Genomic DNA, 22,241 nt, shown 5'->3' with positions numbered 1-22,241 from the left:
GTGGTTGGCCCGGCCGGCTAGGCTGCATTGTAGCACACTGAGCTTCCCACTGCAACTTATGCTTCATGTCCATGGGCTGGTTCATGCATGAAGTACTCAAACTATGTATTTTTTGGCCTCTACTTAGCTTTTGCTGACAAATGTTACAGATAACACGAGTTGGGTCATCTTTATCGATCTGAAAAAATGCCCAGGCTATGCAAGGCTTAGCACCCATGCGACCTGAAGAGCCACCACGACTTGTGGTGAGAGGCAGAGTTGTGTTTGAGGATGCAGTTGTTGACGTGCTTCCAGTACTACGTCTCTGTCCAGGAAGGCGCAACCTGACCTCGTCGTCACTAGCATCTTCCTCCACCTCCTCTGCTGACCTCATCTCTTGGCTGACTGTGGGTTGACAGTAAGTGGGATCTCCAACCTCATCATCATCGCCCTGTGCGTTATCACACCCGTCGTCCTCAGAGCCAACCTGTTCCTGCCCTGACAAAAAACTAAAGTTGTCGCTCCAATCAGGTATTTGAGTCTCATCATCGTCTTCCTCATTGTCTCCACCAACAGGAGTTACAGTTTGGGAATGAGGGTCTACATTATGGTCAGAACCTTCTGCGTCTGGTCCTGGATCCGACTCATAAAGATTCTGGGCATCAGTGCAGATCATTTCCTCGTCTGGATTCACAGAACCGCTGGAGTCGACATCTGATTCCCAGGCTATAGTATGAGTAAACAGCTCTGCAGACTCAACCATCTGTTCTACCTCATACTCAGACAGGCAGCTGGAGATTTGGGAACTGTGAGGAAGCAAGTGCGATTGGGGTGACACCTTTGAGGACTGGAGTATTTGTGATGTTGAAGTTGATGTGGAGGAGAGCCCACTTAAATTAGCACTTGATATCCGTTGAAGCACCTGCTGTTTTTGTGCCTCATCTGGAATTTGTAGCGACTGGCGTGGCCGTAAGAAAGGGATCTTATCACATTGTCCGCTAAAAGAAGTAGGCATTTTAGTTTGGCTGGAAGATGGTCTTTCTTCTGCAGATGTTACTGTTGCTTTAACACCTACCCCACGGACACAACCTTTTTTCCCCTTCCCAACACGCCTATTCCCCTTTCCACCAGCAGCAGGCCTTTTTCCACTCATTTTGGTGGTTAACTAATTCACAACTCTGGAGTTGTTTGCACAAAAAAACAATGGATGGGAACCGAGCAGAGCTGAGTGGCCAAACTGTGGTATTAGGCCAAAACTATTGGCTGGGTTAGATGCAGAAAAAAATTATATTCAATTTGCAACCTGATGGAGGTCAGTATAGATGGACTAATAGAACTAGTCCCACACACAGCTAGAAGCCCAAAATTTTTTCAGAGGTAGATGCAGAAAAAAATTGTATTCAGTTTGCAACCTGATGGAGGTCAGTATAGATGGACTAATAGAACAAGTCCTACATACAGCTAGAAGCCCAAATATTTTTTCAGAGGTAGATGCAGAAAAAAAATATATTCAGTTTGCAACCTGATGGAGGTCAGTATAGATGGACTAATAGAGAAAGTCCCACACACTGCTAGAAGGCCAAATATTTTTTCAGAGCTAGATGCAGATATAAATTATTTTTAATTTGCAACCTGATGGAGGTCAGTATAGATGGACTAATAGAGAAAGTCCCACACACTGCTAGAAGGCCAAATATTTTTTCAGAGCTAGATGCAGAAAAAAATTATATTCAGTTTGCAACCTGATGGAGGTCAGTATAGATGGACTAATAGAACAAGTCCCACACACAGCTAGAAGGCCAAATATTTTTTCAGAGGTAGATGCAGATAAAAATTATTTTTAATTTGCAGCCTGATGGAGGTCAGTATAGATGGACTAATAGAGAAAGTCCCACACACAGCTAGAAGCCCAAATATTTTTTCAGAGGTAGATGCAGAAAAAAATTATATTCAGTTTGCAACCTGATGGAGGTCTGTATAGATGGATTAATAGAACAAGTCCCACACACAGCTAGACGCCCAAATATTTTTTCAGAGGTAGATGCAGAAAAAAATTATATTCAGTTTGCAACCTGATGGAGGTCTGTATAGATGGATTAATAGAACAAGTCCCACACACTGCTAGAAGCCCAATATTTTTTCAGAGGTAGATGCAGAAAAAAAATATATTCAGTTTGCAACCTGATGGAGGTCAGTATAGATGGACTAATAGAGAAAATCCCACACACTGCTAGAAGGCCAAATATTTTTTCAGAGCTAGATGCAGACAAAAAATTATTTTTAATTTGCAACCTGATGGAGGTCAGTATAGATGGACTAATAGAGAAAGTCCCACACACTGCTAGAAGGCCAAATATTTTTTCAGAGCTAGATGCAGATATAAATTATTTTTAATTTGCAACCTGATAGAGGTCAGTATAGATGGACTAATAGAGAAAGTCCCACACACTGCTAGAAGGCCAAATATTTTTTCAGAGCTAGATGCAGAAAAAAATTATATTCAGTTTGCAACCTGATGGAGGTCAGTATAGATGGACTAATAGATCAAGTCCCACACACTGCTAGAAGCCCAAATATTTTTTCAGAGGTAGATGCAGAAAAAATTATATTCAGTTTGCAACCTGATGGAGGTCTGTATAGATGGATTAATAGAACAAGTCCCACACACAGCTAGAAGCCCAATATTTTTTCAGAGGTAGATGCAGAAAAAAAATATATTCAGTTTGCAACCTGATGGAGGTCAGTATAGATGGACTAATAGAGAAAGTCCCACACACTGCTAGAAGGCCAAATATTTTTTCAGAGCTAGATGCAGACAAAAAAAATATTTTTAATTTGCAACCTGATGGAGGTCAGTATAGATGGACTAATAGAGAAAGTCCCACACACTGCTAGAAGGCCAAATATTTTTTAAGAGCTAGATGCAGACAAAAAATTATTTTGAATTTGCAACCTGATGGAGGTCAGTATAGATGGACTAATAGAGAAAGTCCCACACACTGCTAGAAGGCCAAATATTTTTTCAGAGCTAGATGCAGATAAAAATTATTTTTAATTTGCAACCTGATGGAGGTCAGTATAGATGGACTAATAGAGAAAGTCCCACACACTGCTAGAAGGCCAAATATTTTTTCAGAGCTAGATGCAGAAAAAAATTATATTCAGTTTGCAACCTGATGGAGGTCAGTATAGATGGACTAATAGAACAAGTCCCACACACAGCTAGAAGCCCAAATATTTTTTCAGAGGTAGATGCAGAAAAAAATTATATTCAGTTTGCAACCTGATGGAGGTCTGTATAGATGGATTAATATAACAAGTCCCACACACTGCTAGAAGCCCAATATTTTTTCAGAGGTAGATGCAGAAAAAAAATATATTCAGTTTGCAACCTGATGGAGGTCAGTATAGATGGACTAATAGAGAAAATCCCACACACTGCTAGAAGGCCAAATATTTTTTCAGAGCTAGATGCAGACAAAAAATTATTTTTAATTTGCAACCTGATGGAGGTCAGTATAGATGGACTAATAGAGAAAGTCCCACACACTGCTAGAAGGCCAAATATTTTTTCAGAGCTAGATGCAGATATAAATTATTTTTAATTTGCAACCTGATGGAGGTCAGTATAGATGGACTAATAGAGAAAGTCCCACACACTGCTAGAAGGCCAAATATTTTTTCAGAGCTAGATGCAGAAAAAAATTATATTCAGTTTGCAACCTGATGGAGGTCAGTATAGATGGACTAATAGATCAAGTCCCACACACTGCTAGAAGCCCAAAATTTTTTCAGAGGTAGATGCAGAAAAAATTATATTCAGTTTGCAACCTGATGGAGGTCTGTATAGATGGATTAATAGAACAAGTCCCACACACAGCTAGAAGCCCAATATTTTTTCAGAGGTAGATGCAGAAAAAAAATATATTCAGTTTGCAACCTGATGGAGGTCAGTATAGATGGACTAATAGAGAAAGTCCCACACACTGCTAGAAGGCCAAATATTTTTTCAGAGCTAGATGCAGACAAAAAAAATATTTTGAATTTGCAACCTGATGGAGGTCAGTATAGATGGACTAATAGAGAAAGTCCCACACACTGCTAGAAGGCCAAATATTTTTTCAGAGCTAGATGCAGACAAAAAATTAGTTTGAATTTGCAGCGTGATGGAGGTCAGTATAGATGGACTAATAGAATAAGTCCCACACACTGCTAGAAGGCCAAATATTTTTTCAGAGCTAGATGCAGAAAAAAATTATATTCAGTTTGCAACCTGATGGAGGTCAGTATAGATGGACTAATAGAACAAGTCCCACAGACTGCTAGAAGCCCAAATATTTTTTCAGAGCTAGATGCAGAAAAAAATTATATTCAATTTGCAACCTGATGGAGGTCAGTATAGATGGACTAATAGAATGATGCTATGCCCAAAAGATTTTACTTCACTAGGTGCAGTAAAAAAATTGGTATTCTATACACAGGTGGTATATCTTGCAACACAGATAGGCTACTCCACTGACTAACACACTCTGCAATAGGCCAAAAAGGATTAGCTTTGCTAGATTCAGCCAAATGCTGTGAAAAAAACTTGCACAGCACTGGCACATGCCTGCTTGGCAAAAACTGATAGGAACTGATGTAACCTAGTCCTGAAAAGGACTGCAATTACAATTAGTCTTTACTCCCACAATCTATCTATTTAAGAGCACAGACCTGCCTGATAAAAGTCGCAGGAAATGCTGTAACCTAGTCCTTAAAAGGACTGCAATCACAACTATTCCCTACTCCCAAGCTATCTGTAGATTTGTGCGAAAATTGGCTTGAAATTAACAAGGTATAGCGCACACAGCAACAGCGGTGCCGTCTAACACGCAGCTGCAGCAGTGAGAAAATGGTGGCGACGGGGAAAATGGCTTGGTCTTATAGGGCAAGGACATGTGACATACACTGCCAATGACACATGCCCTTGCTTGTGTGAAAAAAAGCACTTCGCTCCGTGTGTGCGCTGCTGATAGGCTGACAGATTGCACCTCCCCACTGTAAATGCGGGAAAGAGAAAAAAAAATGGAGATCTTCATTAATCCTGCAGAGATCCATCCCCTGCCCCTCCCCCCACCCCGCTGTACACTCAAACTGCGTATTAACATTAATTTTCATCATTACTGAGAAAAAATCCAGTTATGATTTTGGTGCACGAACAGTTATCGAACATAACCTCGAACAGCCGAATTTTTCTCAAATCGTTCGTGTTCGCCGAACGGCTCGAACACCGCCCAAAACAGCTCGAATTTGAGATTGGCGAACAGTTCGAGTCGAACAACGCTCATCTCTAGTGGTGTCACCCGCAGACTGTTTCTGGACCCTAGCGTTTGGCCCACCTAGGGTGCTTTGCTGTCATGTGCCTGAGCATGCTGGTGGTGGTCAGGCTGGTAGTTTTGCTGCCCCTGCTGATGCTGGCCTGGCAGATGATGCAAATGTCCTTTTTGTAGTTAACTGGACAGTTTTTATAAAAGAGCCAGACTCTGGAAGACCTAACAGTTGTAGTGGCAACTTCCCTCGTGTTGGTGTTCTGGGGAACAGTCGCCCGCCTTGTATCTGTGGCCAACCCATTGCTTGTTCCTGCCTGTTGTGGTGCTACGGCCTCCTTTCCCTCTGTGCTGCTGTCCTTGCTATGCATGTCACCTTGCCAGGTTGGGTCAGTGACTTCATCTTCCACCACCTCGTCTTCCTTGTACGCACTCTGGGCCTCCTCCTGACTTGCTGGCAATTGTATCTCAACAGTAATTGCACTTTTCCAACGTCAACTTTGAGTGACTGTGGCTGCTCAAATATTTTGGCATCACTACATGCAATCTCCTCATGCCCCGCTTCAAGAGGGCTGGGCGAGAGGTCCAAATCTGTAAATGGAAAAGTGAACAGCTCTTTGGAGTGTCCAAGTGTGTGATCACTTGCCTCCGGGCACTCGGCATGGTGGGAGGAAGGAGAATCAGGGTGAGGAATATGTGGTCCAGACTTACGGCTACTGAGACTGGACAGTGTGGAAGACAGGGTGGTGGTGATGGCAAACTGACTGGGAGCATTATCTGCTATCCAATCAACCTTTTCACACTGCTCTGGCTTCAATAGTGGTGTTCCACAGCCCCTGCAAGGTGGGTCAGGAAGGTAGGTTGACATGATGTGGGTGCTTGTTGTGCTGCCTCAGCAGTTCCAAGTTCAGCTTGCTCATGTCCTCAGCCTCTGCGTGCACCATCACCATCACGTCCACTTCCCCGTCCCTTGCCACGCTCCTTGCCCATTTTAAATGGAGTATAATATTTGTCACGTTCCAAAAAAAGTCTGTATTATTACCACGGTAATATAGGATCATGTCTGATGACTACGGTTTTAGGCAGTGGCCTAATAGTATGGTATTGGTCAGCGACAAGTGTGAATAGGTTTGAACAACACACAACTGGCAGACTTTAAATGGAATATAATATTTGTCACGTTCCCAAAATTGTCAGGATTATTACCGCAGTAATATAGGATCACATCTGGTTACCATGGTTTTAGGCAGTGTCCTAGTAGTATGGTATTGGTCAGTGACCAAGTGTGAATAGGTTTGAACAGCACACAACTGGTAGACTTTAAATGGAGTATAATATTTGTCACGTTCCCAAAAATGGCAGAATTATTACCGCAGTAATATAGGATCACCTGAGATGATGGACAAGTTTCTCTGCTTCCACAATACAGCAATGCTATTAAAATCAAACAAATCTGGATGTATGCTGCTAACAAGCAAATAGAGCAGTAAAAAGGGTGTGTTATATTGCTTTTCAACAAAATAATCAGGATTAAGAGCAAAAATAATATTAGCCCTGATATCTAGGGCTATGCATATCAGCAACAGCAGCAGACAGAATGTGCAACGGACCCTATTCTGTAGTTTACACTCTCCAGAAACTATGCCTGCCTAACTACTGCTATCACCAGGATTGATATGCATCAGAATTAGTCCTTAGCAGGACTGTTAATTTAGATGTATATTGCTGTGGAATACCTGACTAAATCAACCTCCAATTATCTCCCTCACTCAGCTGCAGCTCTCCCTACTTTGCTTGCTTGACCAGTAGACTGTGACGAGCATAGGGTCTCGGGTGTTACTTAGACTCGATGATGCTATGCGGCATTGTGGCATTACAGTGACTGGCATGTAATCCCTGCATGTTAATTCGCTGTCTAAACAGTGCCAAACATGCAGGCCTCAAGCTCTCTCCCAAGCATTCAGGAAATACTCGCTGACACCGAACATCTCGAGCAGTGAGATGCTCACGCAAGTACGAGTAGTTGCGAGCATGCTCGCTCATCACTAGTGATTAGTTATATTGATGTGCCTAAATTAATTTAAAACTCTTGGTATATGAATCTGTCACCCAATATATATTTTTTTATATGTAATCAGGGCTCCCCATAAACACCAACCAATCTGTGTGTCTGTATTTTGGAATTTTTGAATGTTTTTTAATAATTTTGTACTAATAAAAATTATCAACTTTTTATCCCATGTGTACTTACTATTGTTCTGGCACACTTAGTCTTTGATATTCTCATGCATCTTAGTGTTATCTGTGACTCTTTACCTCTACTTGTGTTTGCATTTATTTGATGCTGCTACAGATGTTAACAATAATTTTTGGAAATTGGAAGACTCGTGGTTGGGTCTCCATCTGCTCGGTTGGCTGTAATGGAAGACTTCTCAGTCCTATTTATACTATTTCCACTCCACTAAAATTGATGCACTTCGATGGTGCTAGCCCCTAATTAAGGGAAATGTTAACACTCCTGATTGGTTTTCCATCTGCTGAGTTGGCTGTAGTGGAATAGGTGTCGGCCCTATTTATACTATTTTTACTCTGGTGAAATTGATGCCACTTCGGTGGTGTCAGTCCCTAATTTAGGGTAATGTGAACACTCCTGGTTGGGTCTCTGTCTGCTGGGTTGGCTGTAGTGGAAGAGGCTTAGGTCCTAATTATGCAATCTCTACTCTACTGAAATTGATGCCACTTTGGTGGTGTCAGTTAGTGATGAGCGAGTGTATTTGTTACTATTCGCTATTCGCACGGATAGTATGGTATTCGGGTTACTCATTATATTGTGAGTATTTGTGTATTCACCTCGCTATATTCGGATGTTCCGCCCTGCAGTTTTGGCACCTCCTTTGCAGCCACTAAACATGCTGGGCTTCTTAACCAATCACAGTAATGCCACAGACATCTTGGTTGTGGCATTACTGTGATTGGCTGGCCGCCCAGCGTCATAGGGTCTATTTAAGCCCTGCCGCCGCCATTTTGTGCACATTGCGTCCGGAGCCTGCATTCTACAAGCATAGGGAGAGATCGCTGAGCTGCTAGGGAGAGTGTTTAGGTCTCTTGATGAAACAAAAGCCCTTTTAAAGGCTACCTGCAATTTATACTAATTCAGTGTAGAGTAGGGAGGGAGAGATACTCGAGCAGGGACAGTTTAAAGGAGCCGCTCACTAGCTCCATAATACCACCAAAAATAGCTCTTTTCAGAGCTGAAGACACTCAACAAAGTCAGAGTACAGGGAGGAAGAGATTGTGTATTAGGTAAGGAGAGGTTAAAGTGTTCTTCCAGTGTCCATCTTAGAACAGCTCTTGTCAGAAGCAAAGCAATATTTTTCCAACACACAGAGCAGTAGCATTCTGTGCTGCCTTTTTTTAAAAAAACACCGGTCTGTTTTCCCTACTGTTTTAGGGGTCAGAGCCTGGCCACTGCTGTCCACATTAGTCCACTTAAAAAGGCGTTTAGTGCCCTACACAAAGCAATAGTCCAAAGATTTACTACTGCCTGCTACCAAGCACGCACCAGGCCATTTCCCTCGTTGTTTTTGGGGTGACATCCTGCCTTCTGTCCACATTAGTCCACTTAAAAAGGCGTTTAGTGCCCTACACAAAGCAGTAGTCCAAACATTTCCTACTGCCTGCTACTAAGCACGCACCAGGCCATTTTCCCTGCTGTTTTTGGGGTGGCAGCCTGCCTTCTGTCCACATTAGTCCACTTAAAAAGGCGTTTAGTGCCCTACACAAAGCAGTAGTCCAAACATTTCCTACTGCCTGCTTCCAAGCATGCACCAAGCCATTTTCCCCGCTGTTTTTGGGGTAATAGCCTGCCTTCTGTCCAGATTAGTCTACTTAAAAAGGCATTTAGTGCAATACGCAAAACAGTACTCCAAACATTTCCTACTGCTTGCTACAAGGCACGCACCAGGAGATGGAGGAGGAGGAGGAGGCGAGTCAGTGTGTGAAGAGGATGGGTACTGTTTCTTCTGTTGGAGACACAGAACATTTGCCTTTGTAGCTTGGCCCACATGGCACAATTCATGTGTAAGTGTCTGTGGCAAGACCCTCGCGTGATACACATTTTATCCAACAACCTATACTGGATTCGCCACCTTTCTTGATCCACGGTACAAGGAGAAATTTCATTCTCTCCTTTTGGAGTCACCAAAGAGTTTTACAATGGAATCCAAGAGGGCCATTGTAGATCAGTTGGTGAAAACATCACCCTCAGACAATGCTGGTGGCAGAGGTGCAGGCTCTTTTCAACACCAAAGGATAATGGGGAGAGACAGGAACACCAGCTCCAACAGAGGTGGGGGGGGGATGTGCAGAAATTGGGCAATTTTCAATAAACCAGCACAACAGCAAGGGCTATCTGTGCCTGTAACAATGCCAAGGAGGGATAAGTTGCAGAACATGGTCAATGGGTACTTAAGTGACCATACATGCGTCCTTTCTGACGCTTCAGTTCCCTTTAATTATTGGGTGTCTAAGCTGAACACTTGGCCCGACCTCTCCTTATATGCCTTGGAAGTCCTGGCCTGCCCAGCTGCTAGTGTGGTGTCAGAGAGTGTTTTCAGTTCTGCTGGGGCAATCATCACTGATAGGCTCACACGTCTCTCCACGGATAATGCAGACAGACTTACTCTGATTAAATTCAACAAGGACTGATATCTCCATAGTTTCTAATCCCTCCAGATGACAGCAAGCCAACCAAAATTCACCAAAAATGCAAATTCATGCTACTGCTGTTAATGTCACCCCCTTCCCATAAAAACCCGTTTCCTTCCTTTGTCAACCATGACTCAACCCATAGGGCTAATTTTTACAAACCCTATGCACATTGTGCAGTGGACAAACAAGGACAGTATTCCTACTCCAGCCTATCTACTATTTGTGATTGGAGGCCCTTGGGATGGTGGCTTCCTGTGTCAACCATGACTCAGCCCATAGGGCTAATTTTTACAAACTCTATGCACATTGTGCAGTGGACAAATCTGGAATGTACAGTGGTCCTACCAAACTCATATTTGTCATTGGAGGCCCTTGTCACAGATTGTGCCACATTGAGACTGAGATAGGGGATACATATTCAATAGAAATGTACTGTCAATCACCCTATTTGGCAAAAAACATGCCTGGCTTGTGCCACATTGTGACTGAGATAGTGTAAATTTCTATTGAATATGTATCCCCTGACCAACTGATGGCCCTCTGAAAACTTGAATTGAGGGCCACAACTACTACAGTACTCCATCGTAGATAATGTTTGTCAAGGGAGGCCCTTGTGATGGAATCTTCCTGCACGTATGACACAGCCCCCAGGAGTAATTTTTGGAAATACAATGCATATTCTGTACTGGACCAAGTAGTACAGTATCAAGAAGTCTTTTCTTCCTATATATAGAAGGGCATGGATGCCTTTCTTGAAAAGTATAATATTACAGGTTATATATACTAGATTCCTTGATAGAGCGTTGATCCAGGGAACTAGTCTGATTGTCGTATGGAGTCAGGAAGGAATTTTCTTCACCAATGTGGAGCTTAGTGTTTGACACATGGGTTTTTTTTTGCCATCCTCTGGATCAACATGTTAGGCTATGGGTTGAACTAGATGAACTTAGTCTTCCTTCAACCTTAAAAACTATGTTACTATGTTACTATATAATCTGGGGAATATGGACAATCAAAATCTCTGAGCCATTTGGAGAAGCTTCCCCAACCCATCCTGGAGGGGGGGCACCATATATCCTTTGTCCATTGACTTGCACAAGTGATATATTTGAGCTGAAAAAGAGAATGGACAGCACCTCCAAAAACATACGTTGATGTAATGCCTCTCGGCAAAAATATATAAAACTGAACATGAGGTTCTTAGTTTAACATTCTGATCAAACTGTATGAAGCCCACTGCCATGTCACAGCGAACCTCGTAGTGGGTCCTAACATTTTCTGCCTGAACGGTAGCAGAGCCATGCGCCAACCACCGCCGCAGCATCAATGCACCAGCAATGCACCATGACTCCAGGCCGGGCCGCCCCACAAGCACAAAACTACAGCAACAATGGCCGACACACTGCACCAACACCACATGAAAGGAGCATTGTGACTCACCTTCCTCAAGCTCTCAAGTAAGAGCAAAAATAGGCTAGACCCATGATCTGTCCTTTTTTTTGGATGTGCACTTCTTACATTTGGCACAGGCTATTTTAATTAGCTGGAGACTGCAGAGAGGGTCTAGCCTATTTTTGCTCTCACATGAGAACCGTTTTGGCCGGTAAATGCAGTTTAGGTTAGGTTTGGTAGTTGTTCTTGTGTGTCTGTAAAATTGGCGTAATACTGCGACAAACTTATTCCCAGAAACCATATGTGAGTCAGAAATGCATGCAGGCATATTCTCCAGGCTCTTGCCATTCTGTTTCATCACTTTCCCATCCATTTCATCCTTTTCCTCAGGTCCCCAGACCCTTTTGTAGGGTCCAGAGAAAATTACTCGCATTTCCCATTGTATAAGGAGAAAGGATTAGCAGCTTCATGAATAGTTCAAAAAATAGGTTTCTTTATGGTGAAAAATGCTCTTTAAAAACAGATTTCATAGTCACATAGTATAGCCAGGGCAACGCGTTTCGAACGCTAAAGATGCGTTCTTTGTCAAGAGTCTTGAAAAAGAACACATCTTTAGCGTTCGAAACGCGTTGCCCTGGCTATACTATGTGACTATGGAATCTGTTTTTAAAGAGCTTTTTTCACAATAAAGAAACCTATTTTTTTAACTATTCATGAAGCTGGTAATCCTTTCTCCTTATGCTGTGGAACTACTGCGAATGGTTCATCGCACCTATGCTTCAGGACGTCATTGCTCCGGTGAGCTGGTGTTACCTTATTACTACTCCGCATTTCCCATTGACTTACATTGTACTAGCTATTCGGAACGATTATTACAAAGTATTCGATACGAGTATAGCGATTACGAATATTACGGTACTCGCTCATCACTAGTCATGATGGCAGACAGGTGAGAGATATGGTTGTTTTTTTATTTTTGTTTTTTTACAGGAGACCAGGGTGTCGGGGATTAAGAGAACAATAAAAAATTATTAAAACTGTGTGTAATTTTATTTCAATTAAAGACTTTATTCTGGTCGTGTCTTTATTGAAAAAGCGTTGTAAACCTTATTACGGGGTTAGTAATGGGAGTGTCTTAAAGACGCCTCTCCATTACTAACCTGGGCTTCATGCCAGCCGCCAATACAAAGCTGACATGAACCCCAATCCTATTACCCCACTCGCCACTGCTACACGGCAGAGGGAAAAGCAGAGGCTAAGCGCCAGATTTGTCGCATATTATAGATGCGCCATTTCTGCGACTGCTGAGAGCTGATAATATTAGCCGGGGAGGGGGCCAGGATCCATGGCCCCTTCCCTGGTTATTAATATCAGCCCGGAGCTGTCTGTTTAGCCTTTACTGGTTAGATTTTATAGGAGAACCCTACATCAATATTTTCTGGGGTCCCCCTGTAATCTAGCCAGTAAAGGCTAATCAAATAGCTGTGGGCTATTATTAATAGCCAGGGAACATTTTTGGCTAATGGCCCCTTACCCGGCTACTAATATCAGCCCCCAGCGGTTGGCTTTCCCTCTGCTGGTTATGAAAATGAAGCGGAAGCCCACGCCATTTTATTTTTATTTTTTAGGCTATGTGACAACGATCTGGGTGTAGCAGCACTTTGGATGCAGCATATTTTTGCTGCATCCAAAACTCTGCGTTCTATTGAATGCAGGTAAATCCACATGTGTTTACTGAACCATGTTGATTTATTGCATTCAATACATTCTAGTGGTCAAATTTCTATTGCGGAAACTAGTGACTCTGCAAGAGAATTTGACATGCTGCGGTCCTGAAAGACGTGCCGCATGTCAGTGTCCACGGGTGATCCGCAGCCTCAGATACATGCATATGATTTATAGAAATCCTATGCACTGTGCTGTAACATCTGGATGCTGCGGGTTCAAAACTTCAAACCTGCAGGGGCTCCTTATTGTGGGCTTGTACCCAAATTCACCCACAGCATGTCAATTTCTGTAGCGAAGACAAAATGTCATTATATGTAGTGGATCTGCAAGTATTGACAACAAAAGTGCGGCATTAGAACACAGTGTTTTGGATGCAGCTAAAATACGCCATTACCAAAGCGCTGCTGGTTGCTAATCAGGGGGGACGTAGTGGCTAACAAAACAGCTGTGAGCTGCCAGGGAACATGTTTGCCTTATGGCACCTTCCTAGGTTAAAAATAGTAGCTCTCGGCTGCCCCAGAAATTTCATGAATGGAAAAGATAATGAGATTGGGTTTAGCTGGCACCTAGCCCTTTTGTTTGGTGATAACAAGGTGCCAATCAGACCCTTTCATTACTAAACCTAATTAATGTAAAGTAAAATAAACACACACAGAGTGAACACTTTATTTGAAATACAACATATGCATTCTTTAATCATTTAAATTAACCAATATACACACCCCAAGTCTGACGGTAATCCAAGGGTTAAAGCGATGTCACAAGTTTCTTTTTTCAAATATCTTTATTTCGCTCCAATCTAAATGTCTAAATATCTTTATTTTGCTCCAATAAGCATTCATTGATGTACAAAACCACATGAAAAACACATTAAAAAACGCATTAAAAATATATAAAAAACGCACCAAAATTGCGACAAAACGCGATTTCTGCAATCAAATCCTGAACGTGCGCACATAGCCTGATGGTGTAATACAAATGCATGCACTATGTAAGAAGCTTTTCCTTGAGTCTGCTTTGTGCCAAATGGCATGAATGAAACATTTCCTGTTACCAATAATCTGCTCTCATACACGTTACAAACATTTCTGGCACCTCTGGAAACAAGATAACCTAATTCTGATAAAGCAGAAACATAACTCAGGATTGCAGAAATTTATATTATCACAACAGAATTGAAACTGTCTAGACCAGGGGTCTCAAACTGAGCTAGGTAAAGGGGCTGCACATAGAAAAAACTTGAACATGAAGGGCCGCATTCTATGCGGGAGAAGATCACGTTTTCAGTGATACCATTATTTTTCTATGACTTTTTAATCACCTTTTTTGGCTTATTTTTTATTCTTTTCAAGGTATTTATAATATGGGTTATGATACAGGTCTTCCCTTTTTATTTAATTGTTTTCATAAAACAGCATGGAATATTATTCCATTATTTTATTCTTTTTTTTACACTTTCTTTTAAATGTTTTTTTTTACCTCCAATCGGCCAAATACAGTCATATACAACCCCTGGCAAAAATTATGGAATCACCGGGCTCGGAGGATGTTCATTCAGTTGTTTAATGTTGTTGAAAAAAAGCAGATCACAGACATGGCACAAAAGTCATTTCAAATGGCAACTTTAGGGCTTTAAGAAACACTAAAAGAAATCAAGATTAAAAATGTGGTATTCAGTAAGGGAATTTTTTTTCAGACCAAGCAGAGGGAAAAAATTATGGAATCACTCAATTGTGAGGAAAAAATTATGGAATCATGAAAAACAAAGACACAAAATAACACTCCAATACATCACTAGTATATTATAATAATAGGAGAAACAGAGTACATATAAGCGTAAAAACAGTATAACTTTATTAAATACCAAATATAAAAGCGGCCACTGAAGGTGGCGGCATAAAGTAGATAATAGGTTACAAAATGCAGCACATAGTAGTGTGTGTACAGGGTATATATACTTTGAGAAAAGTTTCCTCAAGGAAAGGGAGGAAGAAAAGGCAAGCACAAAAAGATATAGTACATACCATGCATATGCACAACTCCATACAAGTGTACAGATGAATATACAGTGTCAATATAAATATCAGTATCGCTTACCAAACACAATTGTAGATAGAAGTAAAAGACAGGCCAAGGACCAGGAGAAACAAAGATACGAGGTGGCCCCAATAGAGCCTCAAACACAATTGTAGATAGAAGTAAAAGACAGGCCAAGGACCAGGAGAAACAAAGATACGAGGTGGCCCCAATAGAGCCTTGACGCGCGTTTCGCCCCTGAATAGAGGGCTTTCTCAAGAGGCATAGATGTGTAGGGGATCAGGACCTTTTTAAAGGCTGATACCAGGTCACGTGACCGCATCGTAGGTCACGTGGCCGGAAATCAGGAAGTGATCAGTATCAAGCGGCGCATGCGCCGGACGCCAAGCCTCGTCGGCGCGGGCAGCGTCCGTCACCCGGCAACGCACATAGCGGAAGCACATGGTATGTGCCCCGGAAGTACGTGGCTAGGAACAAGACGGCCGTGCCCGGGCCGAGAACAGCGTACCTCCGGCGCATGCGCACCGCAAACTGAACACCAAACGAAGAGTTGCCACTAACAGGAGAAAGGCAAGCCACGGAAAATGGACAGGGATCAGAATAAAGGGGACATCATACATTTCAGATATAATATAGCAAAATACAACATGAAATGATTTGATCAAATGTAAGAGTTGTATCAAAACAGACAATACTGTCAAACATATAGCAGATATCCAAGTGTCCGATATATAACACCAGTCCCGTAAGATCCAGTTTGGTCAGCACGTGGGTCACAGAATATTTTCTTTTATATGTTGTATCTTGGCAACACAAAATGAAAAAACAAAAAGAAGAAAAAATAAAGTAAATAAGGTGAAAAACACACACCAAGTGATATTAAAAACAAATTACAAAAATTAAAAACAAAGGGATCAAGGGCCACAGAAATAAAATATAATAGCATAACATCTGAGGCGGAGAACGATCCGTGGAAAGACTCATATCACAGAAAAGGAGCGAAGCTAAGTGTCTCGTTAAGGCCTAGGGGAGACATGGTTTTCAGACGTATGATCCATTTAGTTTCTTTTTGGCCGAGGATCTTAGTCCAATCACCACCACGGGAGCCAAGGTGTAAAGCATCAATTCCACGCACCTTCAAAGATTTAGAGTCACAATTATGTTTTTCTTGGAAGTGACGTGGGATAGTTTTTAGTTCCCGTGGGTCGGCCACCGTCTTTGCAGCGCCAATGTCGCGCACATGTTCCCGTATCCTCACCCGTAGCTCCCTCGTAGTATGTCCAATATAAATTAAATTACAAGCACAAGTTGCGTAATAAATTACATTAGTTGAAGTACAGGATATAAAATGACGGATTTGATAGTCACGGGAGCCGTCGGATGAGGAGAAGGAAACAGAGCGCACGGCATTGGCGCAGGCCAGACAGTGGCCGCAGGGAAAGAAACCAAGTCTTGGTCCACGGGACCCGAATGGTTTGGTTAGTGGGGGAATGTAATGACTCCGTGTCAACATGTCACCGAGGTTATTGGCTTTCCGGGGTGTCATGAGTGGATGGTCCCCCACAAGGTCGCGTAGGGAGGGCTCCGCACCAAGAACACCCCAATGTTTGGAGAGGATCCGCCGCATCTCCCCCCACTCATGATTGAAGGTGGAAATGTAGCGGATCCTCCCCGTATCTCTCTTCCTACCAGGAGGAGTTGAATATAATAATTAGTTACGAGAAGTACCCCTCGCCCTCCTATAGCCACGGCGGATGCATCTATTACTGTATCCTCTTTCCTGGAATCGTCGAGTGAGATCAGCTGACTGGATCTCAAATTGAGAGTCAGTAGAGCATATGCGCCTCATCCTCAGGAATTGTCCCACCGGGACGGCACCAATGGTAGAAGTAGAATGAGCAGAGGAGGCATGAATGAGGGAATTTGTGGATGTCAATTTACGAAAGACATTTGTCTGTATATAACCTCCTTCATCAACTTCCAAATTAATGTCCAAAAAGGACATTTTGGATTGATGATGGGTATATGTAAGCCTAATTCCCCATTCATTTTTATTTAGTCTGCTCATAAATGCCTCCAGCTCCTGCGCTGAGCCCCGCCACAAAAGAAAATATCATCTATATATCTCAGCCATGTCAAGGCCAGGTCGCTACCCTGGACACCCCCATCGCCAAAAATGTCTCTTTCCCAAGCACCCAGGAAGAGATTGGCGTATGAGGGTGCACAGGCCGCTCCCATGGCCGTGCCACGTCGCTGAAGATAAACAGTATCCTTAAATAAAAAATAATTATGGTGCAGGACAAAGCGCAGGAGCTCGAGCAAAAAGTCACCAGAGGGGCCGTCCAGGTCGGAACCCCGGAGGAAGAGGCGCACAGCCTCCAGGCCCAATTCATGTTGGATACACGTATAGAGGCTTTCAACATACGCCATGATTAATAGGGTCTGATTATCCACAAGGACCCCGTCGACCCGTCTCAGGACCTCCGATGTGTCTTTGACATAGGAAGGTAGGGTCTCCACTAGTGGGCGAAGGTGATTATCAATAAAAGTGCAGATAGGGCCCACCAGTCCACCTAAACCAGACACAATCGGACGTCCCGGTGGGTGGAGGGGGTCCTTGTGGATTTTAGGAAGTAAATAAAATGTAGCTGTACGAGGGAAGCGTACTGTTAACGCCTCCACCGTTTTTTTATCAATAATATCCATTTCACACGCCCGGGCTAAGATGCCTTGGAGGGTGGAGGAAAAGGAGGCGGTAGGGTTGGATGGCAATTTGGAGTATGTATTACTGTCCCGTAGTTGTTTCAGGGCTTCTTTTTCATACTGTAAGCAGGGCCAAATTACAATGTTGCCCCCCTTGTCGGCTGGTTTTATTACGACGTCTGTTAAAGACTGAAGTTGGCTAATCGCTTGCCACTGTGAGTGTGTCAAGTTGTCGAATTTTCTGCGAGTAGAAAGACATTTCAAGTCTTCTGTCACAAGCCGCACAAAAATATCGACAGCTGGGCTTATCGACAAGGGGGGGAACCTTGCAGATCTAGATCTCATTTTTTCTAGAGACCCACCTCTTTGTGAGTTCACCTGCTCCAGTAGAAGTGCTTCCAAAGTCTGTACCGCCTCCCTCTCCGCCACCGCCGTCGGGTCATCGTCACCACCGGGCCTGGAATGCAATTTTTGCAAAATTAATTTGCGAGCAAAAAGGTGGAGGTCCTTGAGTGCAGTGAAAAAGTCAAATGAATTGGTAGGTGCAAATGACAAACCCAACTCAAGGACCTCCACCTGTGCTCTAGTTAGCACATGTGTGGAAAGGTTGATGATGCGGGGCCCCCCCCAGGCGTTACCAACCTGAAATGGCACATGTCGCCTTCTCCTATGACTGGGTCTCGTCTGGATACCTGACGAGGTCTGGGGGATAGAGAGGGGCCCAGATATGGTATTACCACTGAGTTTCCTCTCATCCACAGTAGTAGAAGAGGCGGCCGATGAGGACCTAGAGTGAGAAGGGGTACGCTTCATGTCCTGTCTGCCCCGGTTGGGTGGGACTCTCCATTTGTATAAATATCCAAGTTGTTTATCCTTGACATCACGTGCAAATTTCTTAGATTTATTGGCACAAATCTCTTTCACCCATTTCTGTAGTTCTAAGTCTATGTCCTCATTGAGCCGCCTAAGTTCCTCTGTTGTCAGGTCCTTTTGCACTAGGGTCTGTAAATTTTCTAATTCTATTTCTGTTCCTTTAAGGGAGGTTTCACTGTGTTCCTTCAGGAGTTTAAGAAAACCTAGGGAACAATTGTTGGCCAGGGTTTCCCAATTGCTCCTAAATGTTTCCTCCTCCACATCAAAGGACGGGAATATCTGAACCCTAAGACCTCTGGGGATTAGTTCCCCCTCTATATATTTTGAAAGAAAAGCATGATTCCACCACATTCTCGTTCTCCGCCTCAGAGTCGCCTTTAATTTAGTAATGTTCTCCTGTAATCCAGGGTCCTTGGCCTGTATCATAGTACCAGTGCTACTAGAGATTTCATGAAGTTGTGCGAGCCACGAATTATCACGGGCTCTAAAGTCCATCAGAGGCCAAAAATAGACTGTAATAAAACAGAAACAAGTCAATATACACAGAAGGGCCTTCATTTTTTAAATGATCGTGGCAAGACGCCAGTTAAAGAATACATGGCTAGTAATTACCACAAGCCTACTCAACATTAAATATAATAATAGGAGAAACAGAGTACATATAAGCGTAAAAACAGTATAACTTTATTAAATACCAAATATAAAAGCGGCCACTGAAGGTGGCGGCATAAAGTAGATAATAGGTTACAAAATGCAGCACATAGTAGTGTGTGTACAGGGTATATATACTTTGAGAAAAGTTTCCTCAAGGAAAGGGAGGAAGAAAAGGCAAGCACAAAAAGATATAGTACATACCATGCATATGCACAACTCCATACAAGTGTGCAGATGAATATACAGTATCAATATAAATATCAGTATCGCTTACCAAACACAATTGTAGATAGAAGTAAAAGACAGGCCAAAGAAAATATTCTGTGACCCACGTGCTGACCAAACTGGATCTTACGGGACTGGTGTTATATATCGGACACTTGGATATCTGCTATATGTTTGACAGTATTGTCTGTTTTGATACAACTCTTACATTTGATTAAATCATTTCATGTTGTATTTTGCTATATTATATCTGAAATGTATGATGTCCCCTTTATTCTGATCCCTGTCCATTTTCCGTGGCTTGCCTTTCTCCTGTTAGTGGCAACTCTTCGTTTGGTGTTCAGTTTGCGGTGCGCATGCGCCGGAGGTACGCTGTTCTCGGCCCGGGCACGGCCGTCTTGTTCCTAGCCACGTACTTCCGGGGCACATACCATGTGCTTCCGCTATGTGCGTTGCCGGGTGACGGACGCTGCCCGCGCCGACGAGGCTTGGCGTCCGGCGCATGCGCCGCTTGATACTGATCACTTCCTGATTTCCGACCACGTGACCTACGATGCGGTCACGTGACCTGGTATCAGCCTTTAAAAAGGTCCTGATCCCCTACACATCTATGCCTCTTGAGAAAACCCTCTATTCAGGGGCGAAACGCGCGTCGAGGCTCTATTGGGGCCACCTCGTATCTTTGTTTCTCCTGGTCCTTGGCCTGTCTTTTACTTCTATCTACAATTGTGTTTGAGGCTCTATTGGGGCCACCTCGTATCTTTGTTTCTCCTGGTCCTTGGCCTGTCTTTTACTTCTATCTACAATTGTGTTTGGTAAGCGATACTGATATTTATATTGACACTGTATATTCATCTGTACACTTGTATGGAGTTGTGCATATGCATGGTATGTACTATATCTTTTTGTGCTTGCCTTTTCTTCCTCCCTTTCCTTGAGGAAACTTTTCTCAAAGTATATATACCCTGTACACACACTACTATGTGCTGCATTTTGTAACCTATTATCTACTTTATGCCGCCACCTTCAGTGGCCGCTTTTATATTTGGTATTTAATAAAGTTATACTGTTTTTACGCTTATATGTACTCTGTTTCTCCTATTATTATATTTAATGTTGAGTAGGCTTGTGGTAATTACTAGCCATGTATTCTTTAACTGGCGTCTTGCCACGATCATTTAAAAAATGAAGGCCCTTCTATGTATAATCACTAGTATATTGTTGTACCACCTCTGGCTTTAATAACAGTTTGCAGTCTCTGAGGCATGGACATAATGAGTGACAAACAGTACTATTCATCAATCTGGCTCCAACTTTCTCTGATTGCTCTTGCCAGATCAGCTTTACAGGTTGAAGCCTTGTCATGGACCATTTTCTTCAACTTCCACCAAAGATTTTCAATTGGATTGAGATCCGGACTATTTGCAGGCCATGACATTGACATTATGTGTCTTCTCTCAAGGAATGTTTTCACAGTTTTTGCTCTATGGCAGGATGCATTATCATCTTGAAAAATTATGTCATCATCCCCAAACATCCTTTCAATTGATGGGATAAGAAAACTGTCCAAAATATCAATGTAAACTTGAAAAATATTTAGATTTGAGAGTCCTCAGTGGTTGATACCTTTTAATGGCTAACTGAAAAGATGGTAACTAGTGTTGAGCGAGCACTAAAATGCTCGGGTGCTCGAAGCTCGGGCCGAGCTCACCGTGATACTCGGGTGTTCGACCTGAGCAACGAGCCCAATGTTAGTCTATGGGAGACCCGAGCATTTTTGTGGCGGCACCCCCGGAAGTCTCTAGAAAGCCTAAAAAGTGCCCAAAACGATAGTGACAGTGCTCAAATGACAGGGGGACAGCATGGGGATCGCCCCAGGAAGCATTTCTGATCCCCAGGTCACTGCTGTCAACAACGTGGTCAGAGGTATTAAGCCACTTTTATGGGCTCACAATAAAACGTTCAAAAACGATACTGAAACGGTTTTCCTGTGAAATATGTTAAGGAACATCCTTTCCAGGGTAAAGACTTGTGTATAAGGTAAAATAAAAAAACCAAAAACAAAAATACTCATCCACACCTTGGGCTATGTTCACAAGTAGCACTTTTTATGCGTTTTTGCACTTTTGTTTTGCTTTCAACCGTGACAAATGCATTCAACGGGAAATGTCATTTTAATATTTTACAACCTTATCTGGCCATGTGCTGTGTGACACATGCATACAGTGCTGAAAAGACATGGGAACAGCATGGGGAAGACCCCTGGAAGCATCACTGACACCCAGGTCACTGCCTTAAAGTGTGCCCATCAGAAGTGATCCTTGCCGCATCAGAAGATGCAGACTTGCAACTATCCCCATGCAAGTCCTTGTCCCAGGGCAGTGTTCAATTGTACCTCCCCCATTCCTTGCAATGCAAGCGCAAGTATGCAGCCTGCCACCCAACCACCCCCAGGCTGCAATACCTTAATGCTTGCTTGCTTGCACTTGAAATTGGGCCTTTTAGGCATGTGGAGGCGGAATCTGGCCACATTGTCATGGTTGCTTCGGCGGCCTGGAATCCATACTCAGTCCCCAGCAGCCCGTGGCCGGGTGCCCACACACGGTCCCCAGCCGCCTGGGGGCGGCCGGGTGT

The sequence above is a fragment of the Phyllobates terribilis genome, unplaced genomic scaffold (genome assembly GCF_046119375.1).
Source record: "Phyllobates terribilis strain yellow unplaced genomic scaffold, ASM4611937v1 Scaffold_3__8_contigs__length_932513732, whole genome shotgun sequence".
Classification (NCBI taxonomy): domain Eukaryota; kingdom Metazoa; phylum Chordata; class Amphibia; order Anura; family Dendrobatidae; genus Phyllobates; species Phyllobates terribilis.
The sequence above is the reverse complement of the archived record's forward strand: the minus strand, read 5'-3'. Positions refer to the sequence as shown.